Source organism: Onychomys torridus, chromosome 9 (assembly GCF_903995425.1).
Source record: "Onychomys torridus chromosome 9, mOncTor1.1, whole genome shotgun sequence".
NCBI lineage: Eukaryota > Metazoa > Chordata > Mammalia > Rodentia > Cricetidae > Onychomys > Onychomys torridus.
The window spans coordinates 76251217-76260369 of NC_050451.1; the positions used below are offsets into that span (position 1 = coordinate 76251217).

A 9153-nucleotide genomic window follows, 5' to 3' on the forward strand; every position below is an offset into this window, starting at 1 on the left:
ACCATGGGTGTCTAACTTTGGAATTAAACAAAACAGTGAAATAGTCTCTAACTTTCAGTATATTCTAAATTAAAGGTTTGCTTTTTTGTTTGTTTGCTTTCTTTGGAAAAGCTTTCATATATCCCATTCAGGCCTTGAAATAGCCACAAAGCTGAGCATGATGTTGAATTCTTTTATCTTCCTGTTTCTCTTCATAGATTGCTGGGATTATAGACATGCACTGCCATGGGAATCAAACAAAGGAGTTCTTGTATGCCAGGAAAGTATTCCACCCACTGAGCTATGTCTACAGTCATTAGCTTTGATATCTTTTAAATCATTCTTTCCATCAATGTGCAGAGGAGACATGAATCCATTGCCCTTTGGATTACATTTCATTCATCTTTGCCAATAACTCGGTGACTACTAAACTTTCTTCTTTTAATGATTGTCTAACCCAACAAGGATTGAAGATAATTCAGTTAGAAAAATTAATTCATAAACTGATATCATGGTTTTTTTTTACTTCTCAAATAAAAAAGATGTTCTTCAAGTGGTTTATGTACTTAGAAATGGGATTATCTATGCTAAATTGTACAAAAAAAAGAAGAGAAAAATTTTAAAAGAAGCAAACAAATAAAACAAAACAAAAACAAAAAACCAAACAAGCAAAAAATAAACATGGCAGCATTAAATTTTATACATTAAGTTGTGTTACCCATGCATTTTCTATGAATCTGAATGATTTTCAAATGTGATAGCTACTTTGTGTTCTCTACTCCTTCTCAGAAAATAAATAATAGAATATGCTTTTTCCTCTATTTCTTAATACTTCCATACAAGAGCCACTTCAGAATACTCTTCAATCATTTCATGTCTTTAATTGGAATGTATTATTTTTTTCATTTCTTCAGAATCACAATTTTCTTTAAAATATACAAAATGACTGAGTTTGTTCAGTACTAAACTTTTTAGTCAGAGAACAAGACCCAGTTTATTAGTAAGATCACACTTGAGAAATATTTTGCATTTATGTTGTTGATATAAATGTCCTTATAGAATCTTCAAAAATCAGCTGAAGTCTAGGTGTGTTAATCACCCCTAAAACAATATTGTGTAGGGGGTTGTTTGAATTTGCTGCCTGTAAAATAGTTAGGTTGTTGAAGTATAAAAATGGAAATGATCTTATGTTCTTTCATAGGATGCTAGGCTTCAGTGAAAATGTATCAGACAGATAGACCATGAAAAGGAGACTGAGCTTTTGTGTTAGATGTGAATCTTCAGGTAAAAATTATTTTGGCCTATATGTCATAAAGTGCAGGCACCAACTCAAAGTGGGAAATCTAGGTCATTTTAGTCACCTACGCGAGGGAGAGGATTATGTAGGCGAGATGGTTACTAAGAGGATTGCTGGGACACTTTGATCTCAACTGAAAATATCCTTTAATATGACAGGATATATTGACGTCAGCTTTGAAGAAGCAAAAACTTTAGAACAGGGCAATTGTCTACCTATTCCATTAGATTTTGTGTCATCTTGCACAACATTACAATTCTCAGGGACATGCTTTTGAAACTGTGAATCAAAATAAAGAAGTGTGTGAAGGTTTAAGAGATGAATATGATTCTATTTATATAAAAAGAATACCTTACAATACACTTTGACATCTACAAAATTATATGCAAATATAAACACATTAGTAATAGTTTGTGTCTTATGAGAACAACTTTTCTTCCTTGATGATTTCTTTGGATATGTGCTTATAGTGTGAAAAAACTTATATGAAACTACATATTAAGCGTTTGGTTAATCCATACATATTTGGTACATGAGCTAGCTTTGAGATTTCTGAAAATAAAACTCGCTATATATATATATATTTTTTTTTACCATCTTTTCCTTTATGTTTTAACTCCCAAGTGATGATATTTGAGTTGGGGCCTTTGCAAAGTAATTAAATGGTTTCTGAGATTTCGAACATGTGCCTTCTTGATCAAGTTGGTGTCTTAAGGAAGGGTGAGGGGCCCAAGCTCACTCTATCATGTGAGAACACACATAAGGACAACATTTGCAACCTTCTGAAGGGCCCGGCTTGTTGTCACCTGTACTAAGGCTCACATCTCTAGAATTGCAATGCAATTCTTTCCTGTCATGTAAGTCATCTGTCTCTGGTGTTTTGTAACAGTTGCTCCACTTGAATAGCACGCTTATGTAGTTTGATTAGCAGGGGTGGCTGAATTTTAGTGTGTAAGATGAATTGCTAAACGGTCTTCATAATAATAATAATAATAATAATAATAATAATAATAATAATAATAATAATAAACCCTGGAGCCAGATGTTGGGGTGAAAAACTGAGAGATCAGAGGAATAGGATAAGCCGCAGCCAACCTCACCTCACTAGTTCTTCAGCTTTCAAAGAGACCTACTTCCCTTATACCCACGCCTACATGCCTTTCTGTCCCTGCCAGCTCAGTTCCTCTCTGCTCCCAGCTCTATCACTTCCTCTTTCTGCCCAGCTCTGTCACTTCTTGTCTGTCTGTACAGACCTCCAGACCTTTATAGTTAACTAGTATTGCAATTAAAGTCATGTGCCACCATGCCTGGCTCAGTTCTCAGTGTGGCCTTGAACCCAAAAAGATCTGGATGGATCTCTGCCTCCCAAATGCTAGGATTAAAGGCATGTGCTACCATTGCCTTTACTTCTATGTTTACTGTAGTGGCTGGCTTTTTCCTCTGATCTTCAGATACACTTTATAGGGGTACACAGACAAAATATCACTACATTAGTGCTCTCAAAATGTAGAAATAAATGTATGGCTATATTAATCACAAGACAATATATTTGAAATTCAAACATAATAAAAGAGGTAAACCTTACAGAATGTCAAATATACTTTCAAGCATGATATTTTATCACTTTTGCTACAGAATATAAAATTCCCATATGTAATTTTGAGATAGGATTTTTTTCTGTCAAGTGATACATTTGAGAAAAATGCAGTATTTATTTTGGTAGAACATTATCCCTAGAACAAAATGTATACAGAATGAATGAGAAATAAGACATAAACACTACCCAAAATAGTTTTGCTGAGTGACTAGGACTACAGATACTTGTTTCAATTTTATACTTTCTTCTCTTAGCTCAGGCAGTGTACCTGTTTGAGATGAGTTTCAGTACATGATGACAGAAGGCCAGGAATATCCTCCTCTGTGAGTTATTTGAAATTACTTAATGCAATAAATGATTCATGTGTCATAGTACATAATTATACACATACTGGAATGCCTGCTTTTGATCAGTTATTTTCTATATATAATCTCATTTATTTATCACAGAAATGGTGAAAGAATCCAAAGTGAATTCATGTTTTTATTCAGATTTATGTGTATTTCTTGTTCTCAAAATGACATTTAGCTGTGGTTATGTATTATTATGAACTAACATTTTATGAACAATTCTACCTTATACTCATTAATTATTTTAATGAGGGCAACTAATGTTTTATTGAAGATAGGTGAGTAGATACTAATAAAAAAATTAGTTTAATTTTAAAAGTAAATAAGATGAACTTTGTTTTTTACTGGTTGTTTTGACAGTCTAACTTGTACCTAGCGTTTTATTAGTGAATGCATTTCATAAATATATAAATACATTTACAAATATAAGTATAAATATACATGTATTTGAAACTTAATATATGTTTTAAAGTACACTTGGTATATTGTTTGTAATAACAAAATGCACAGAATTGCTACTTAGAAAGCTTGAAATTTTATAGGGGAAAGATACAACAAAATTTTAGAACAATGTTTAAAGTGGAACACTACTGTAAGTGTAAAGATTACTCATTTTGGCATAAAGCTAATTTTTGAGTCTCAGGATTGACATTATCTGTAGGATATGACTTTAGTTCCTATTTAAGTGAAATAAAGTTTATGATCATTTCCTAAAAAGATAACCATATAAATCTGAAGTTACTTTTTGACAATTTAGACTACTAGGTAGTCTAAATAGAATGTGATATTCCTTGTGTATATGGAAGTTGTGAAGTCTGTGTAAACAAATACAAAGCAATTTTATTATTTATTTATGTATTTATTTATGTATTTATTTATTTATTATTTATTTATTTGGTTTTTCAATACAGGGTTTCTCTGTGTAGCTGTGTGCCTTTCCTGGAACTGGCTTTGTAGCCCAGGCTGTGCGCCACCACTGCCCGGTCAATTTTATATCAATGTAAAATATTAGGCATATGTTCATCTAAATGATAGAACAGTGTATATAAGGGGAAATAAATTACATAAACATAATTGAATCCTTCATATTTAGTAGTGTAATAAGAAATACCATTTTTTTTTTTTTGCAAGAACACAAATCCACTTTTATTTACTTTCAATAGTTTAAATCCTGGAAGGGTACAGCATCACATGGATTCTGTGTCCAATGGCCTTTGCAGGAAGATTGCTTCAGAATTCGGCACAAACCATGCCACTGTTTCCATGGGCCCGAGGTGCTTTTTCCCAGATCACTCTGGTCTTGTTTGGCTTGCTTCCAGGTGTCACTGTGTTGTTTTTTGCTTTATATACATAAGCACATCTCTTGCCCAAGTAGAATTCAGTTTCATCTTGAGCATAAACACCTTCAATTTTAAGAAGAGCTGTGTGCTCTCTCTGGTTCCGGAGACCTCACTTATAGCCTGCAAAAATGGCCTTGCACCAAAGCCTTCCAGACATATTTGCCTTTTAGAGAAATACCATATTTTAAATACAATATTTTAGATGAAACTTACTACTTGGGTGAAACTCAACTGAAGCTGAAATATTTTCTTTAGTTTTCACTGTTAATCATTTTCAGTTTAGGTTGTACTTTCCCCTAATCCTCTCTAACGCTGGCCTTATTGTGAAAATTGGAGACAGTCATATTTTTAGTTACCAAGCTTCAGTTGCAGATTGATTTCTAGAGCAGTTGCCTTAAAATAGTAAATTAATCTGCAACTGAAGCTTGGTAATGATTAACAATGAAAACTAAAGAGAATATTTCTGTTTCAGTTAAGTTTCACCCAAGTAGTAAGTTCACAAAAAGCTGATGCACAGAAAACCAACACTAAAAGATCTATTATAAAGGCAAGTCCAGAGGCTTTCAAAAGAAGGATAGAAATGGAAGAGACATGAAATAGACATTAGAGTAAATGTGGCCCTTTAGAAAAATTGGGCAATGTTCCTCTGCTTCTATTTTTTAGACTAATTTGATGAGCAAATTCTACAGTAGTCTGGTGGAATTCTGCACTAAAGCAACCTGGTCATGATGGGTTGTTTATTGTTCTTTTTTTTTTTTTTTTGCCTGAGAGGCAGAGACAGGCAGATCTCTGTGAGTTCGAGGCCAGCCTGGGCTATAGAGTGACTTCCAGGAAAAGCTCCAAAGCTACACAGAGAAGCCCTGTCTCAAAAAAACAACCAACCAACCAAACAAACAAACAAACAAACAAAAAAACAGGGATTTTCAATAAAACAAAGAAATGGAAAAGAAGTGAGGTCTCTGTGAAGTGAACCTCAGCTCAGATTGGAGACAAGACTGTCTTCGTCTCTCCTGATAGGGAGAAGCATTGGAGAGCAAGTACACACAGTATATAGCTACACTAATCTGACCTTTATGACTAGTTTAATGTGGGATGTGAAAAGAAAAGAATAGAACATCTATGACGTCTTTATTTGTGAAAGTGGGTGCATGATAATTTCAACTATGAGGAAAATATAGAAGAATGTCAGCTATAAATGGTAAAAATGATTTTAGACATTTTGAGATTGAAACATCTTTTAGAAATAGAAGGAATGACTCATTTGCCATGTGAAATTCATAATGTACAGTTCCTTAAATAAATAAATACATCATAAATCATTTCTCCTCCTTCTAGCTTTTTAATGTTTTTCAAAATTAGAATATCTCCTATTTTTTGTGGGGTATTTGATCACACTGTGTCAAGATGTGTCTCTGTCCTTCCTTGCCTGCCTAAGACAACTTCTATTGGTTTACTGAAAACCAAAAGAAATGGACAGCCAATTGCTAGGCAGGAGAGGATAGATGGGACTTGTAGACAGAGAAAGTAATTCAGGGGAAGAATCTGAGGTAGTAGATTCACCAGTGAGATGTAGAAGAAGTTGGATATACACTATGGAGGAGAAGTAACAAGCAACATGGCAGAATGTAGATTAATATAAATGGATTAATTTAAGTTTTAAGAGCTAGTTGGAAACAAGCCTAAGCTAAGGTCAAGCTTTCGTACTTAATAAGAAGTCTCTGCATCATTATTTCTGAGCCAATGGTCCAAGGAAAGTCTGACTATACCTATTGATAGTGTCATCATTGCCATATACAATATGTTCTTGTCATTTTTCAAGGTTCTTTTCCTTTAACCCATTATGAGTTCTTGGTTAAGCAAAGTAAAGATTGAACAGATGTGAAATAGAGAATTTAAGAATAGAAGCAAGAAAATTTTTATATGTGATTATCTCACACTTCTCTTTAGAAGTGGTAGTGGTGAATACTTTTATATTTTAGATCATTATTAAGAAAATCAAAATAAAATACTGGTGGATTAGTTTCCTCATTTATTGTAGGAACCAAGGCTTTGATAAAATAATTTTAGCTCCTATTTATAAACAAACTACATAATGGTCCATAGAAGAGAAATGTTATTATAAGTAATATAGAATCTTTATGACTTTAATGAAGGTACACAGTGGTCACTGATTAATGAAAGAATTATATAATTTACTTCCATACTATATTATATGTTCTGACATTTTATTGACATTCCCCATAAATAAACATAAGTGTCTAAGAGTTTCATGCCATCATTGTTCATTCTTTTTAATTGTTCCAATTTTAGAATATTAGCGCAATATAATAAAAGTATTATGGCTTTTAAGACACTAAGAATTAAATTTAAATGTTTAAATGATCAGAAACATATTTTAGTGGACAATGGATTCCAGAGAACATTAGTAAATAATTGAAAGATACTGCTTGTTTCATTTAGAGTATATTTTTTGAACTTCCTGAAGCAGAGATTAAAGCATACATGACTTCATGAGCTCCAATGGAGATGTTATGCAATGCTGACTGAGACATTTTGCATTAAAATAAACATAGTGGAGGTAGCCTCTTCACTCCACTTAACTTCCTTCATAGGTATGGGGCATAGCTAGGGAAATTCTATTTTTCTTTTCGATTGTTCTTATCTCCTTTGTAAAGAACACTAAAGGATAAAAAGTAAAATGATATTTTCAGGGTCATGCTAAGACAAACAGTGTAATTCACTGAGGTAGAATCTCAAGTTTATAAAATGCAGCTTTATCAAAGAGAGAAGATGCTGTTGTTGCTTGGCTTGTCCACAGAAATAGAAAAATGTGTAGGAGAAAGTGAAACATTTCTACAGAACTCTGGAGCAAATTAGGATTGATATAAAATGTAGGAAGTTTCAAAATGGAAAATGGGATTTTCTCAAGTAGACACATACACCTGACTTTTAGGTGGGGGAGGTCCAGAGGAGGAAAAGCATATGTAGACTTCGAGAAATACTTTGTATCTTGTGTTTTCCCTCCACTCACTTTAGCATTGCAGTGAATAATTTCATGGAAAACATAAGGGATTAAATTAATGTCCCTTGCTGAGTATAAAGGAAAGATGATGTCACAGCAGTCGCATGCTTCAAGTTCTTGTTCTGGCAAGACGTACTTCATCCATTTCAAACATCTTTGTGCAATCATAATTTTGTTAAGCTCAAGTATTATCTATGCCAGTGGAATTTGGCTTTGGATAGATGGTATTATGCCAGACTCAAGATTCCTGAAATTCGGGTCACTTGGCCAAATTATTTGTTTTTTGAACTTAATAAACAGAAAAAAAAAACATTAACAAGATTACTAACATGACTGTGTGCTTTACTTTCTAAAAGTATGTTGCATAATTAATTTGCCAAACTACTTAATTCAACAACAAAAATTCTAATGTTAAATATTAAGCTAGCAAAGATACTTACACTATTTTTATAACTTATCATTTGCATATAATTCATTAAATTAATTACTTTAAGTAATTCACATATCTGTAGCAGAAAAAATATTTTTGGATTGAAGAGTTTGAAAATCTGTTATATTTGCTTGGGAAGATCCTGAAGTTTGATGGCTCTGCTATTATTTGGCTAATATAGTTATCAAGTGCTTCTCAGTGGGTGCCCAGTTGATCAAGTACCTACCAATGTGAATTAGCCACCAGCTACCACTTAGTCCACTCTGAGCTCTGTTCTTAGTTTGCTGGAGGTGAGCTACCATTTTAGTATTTATTTACCAAATAGTCCAGGTCCTTAGCTTGTGTTAGTTAGCACTCTCTTTCCTTCCCCAAAATATGAGCAGATAAATAAATCTAACTTTGGAAAATATTTCTATATGTCTGAACACAAAGTGATCAAGACACCAAGACACAGAATGTTTTTCTTCCTGCCACCTGTGAGAATCACTTCTTCAAGAGCATTAGTCATTTGTGGTTTTGCCTCTGCTTGCAAAAGACTGAAAATTGTTCCATCACCTACATCTGCATCTTCTCCCTAAGGGACAATATTCAAAATATTTAGATGATGGCTAATTTTCCATACACGTTAGCTTGGGACCACCAAGTAACAGAAGAGAAATGAGGGGTCATCTGATCTCATGAGTGATGTCATGTTATCCATTCCCATCTAAACCTGTTCTGAGGATAGATCCATGTTTCCATTTGAATTGCAAATAAGCAGCAGATGTAACTGATTGAACATAATTATGTCCTGGGCATTATTTAAAACATACTTTTGTTCAAACCTTTAATGAAAATATTCATCTGAAACTCAAATTTAACAGGGTGTCCTTTGTTTAACATAGACATACTAATATCTCCAGTATGCTAAGTACACAACTTCAATAGCTTATTCATCAGTTTCTTAAAGGGAAAACAAAGGGTTGAGTTAGTGGTGACTTTATGATGTATACTTAGTTAATTTTGACCCAATAGTGATTCTGCTAAGATAGATTACTACATTGAAATAATTTTTAATTTCCCACAGTAGCATTTCCATTAAAATGGACAGTTTAAAGTACAAAAGCTCTGTTTTATTTTAAAGAATTCTGTTACTTTT

General features: G+C 33.2%; 1 pseudogene; it reads right to left on the minus strand.

The window, feature by feature from the left end:
• Positions 1 to 4387: 4387 nt before the first annotated feature.
• LOC118590854 lies at positions 4388 to 4720 on the minus strand (annotated as a pseudogene).
• Between the last annotated feature and the right edge of the window lie 4433 nt (positions 4721 to 9153).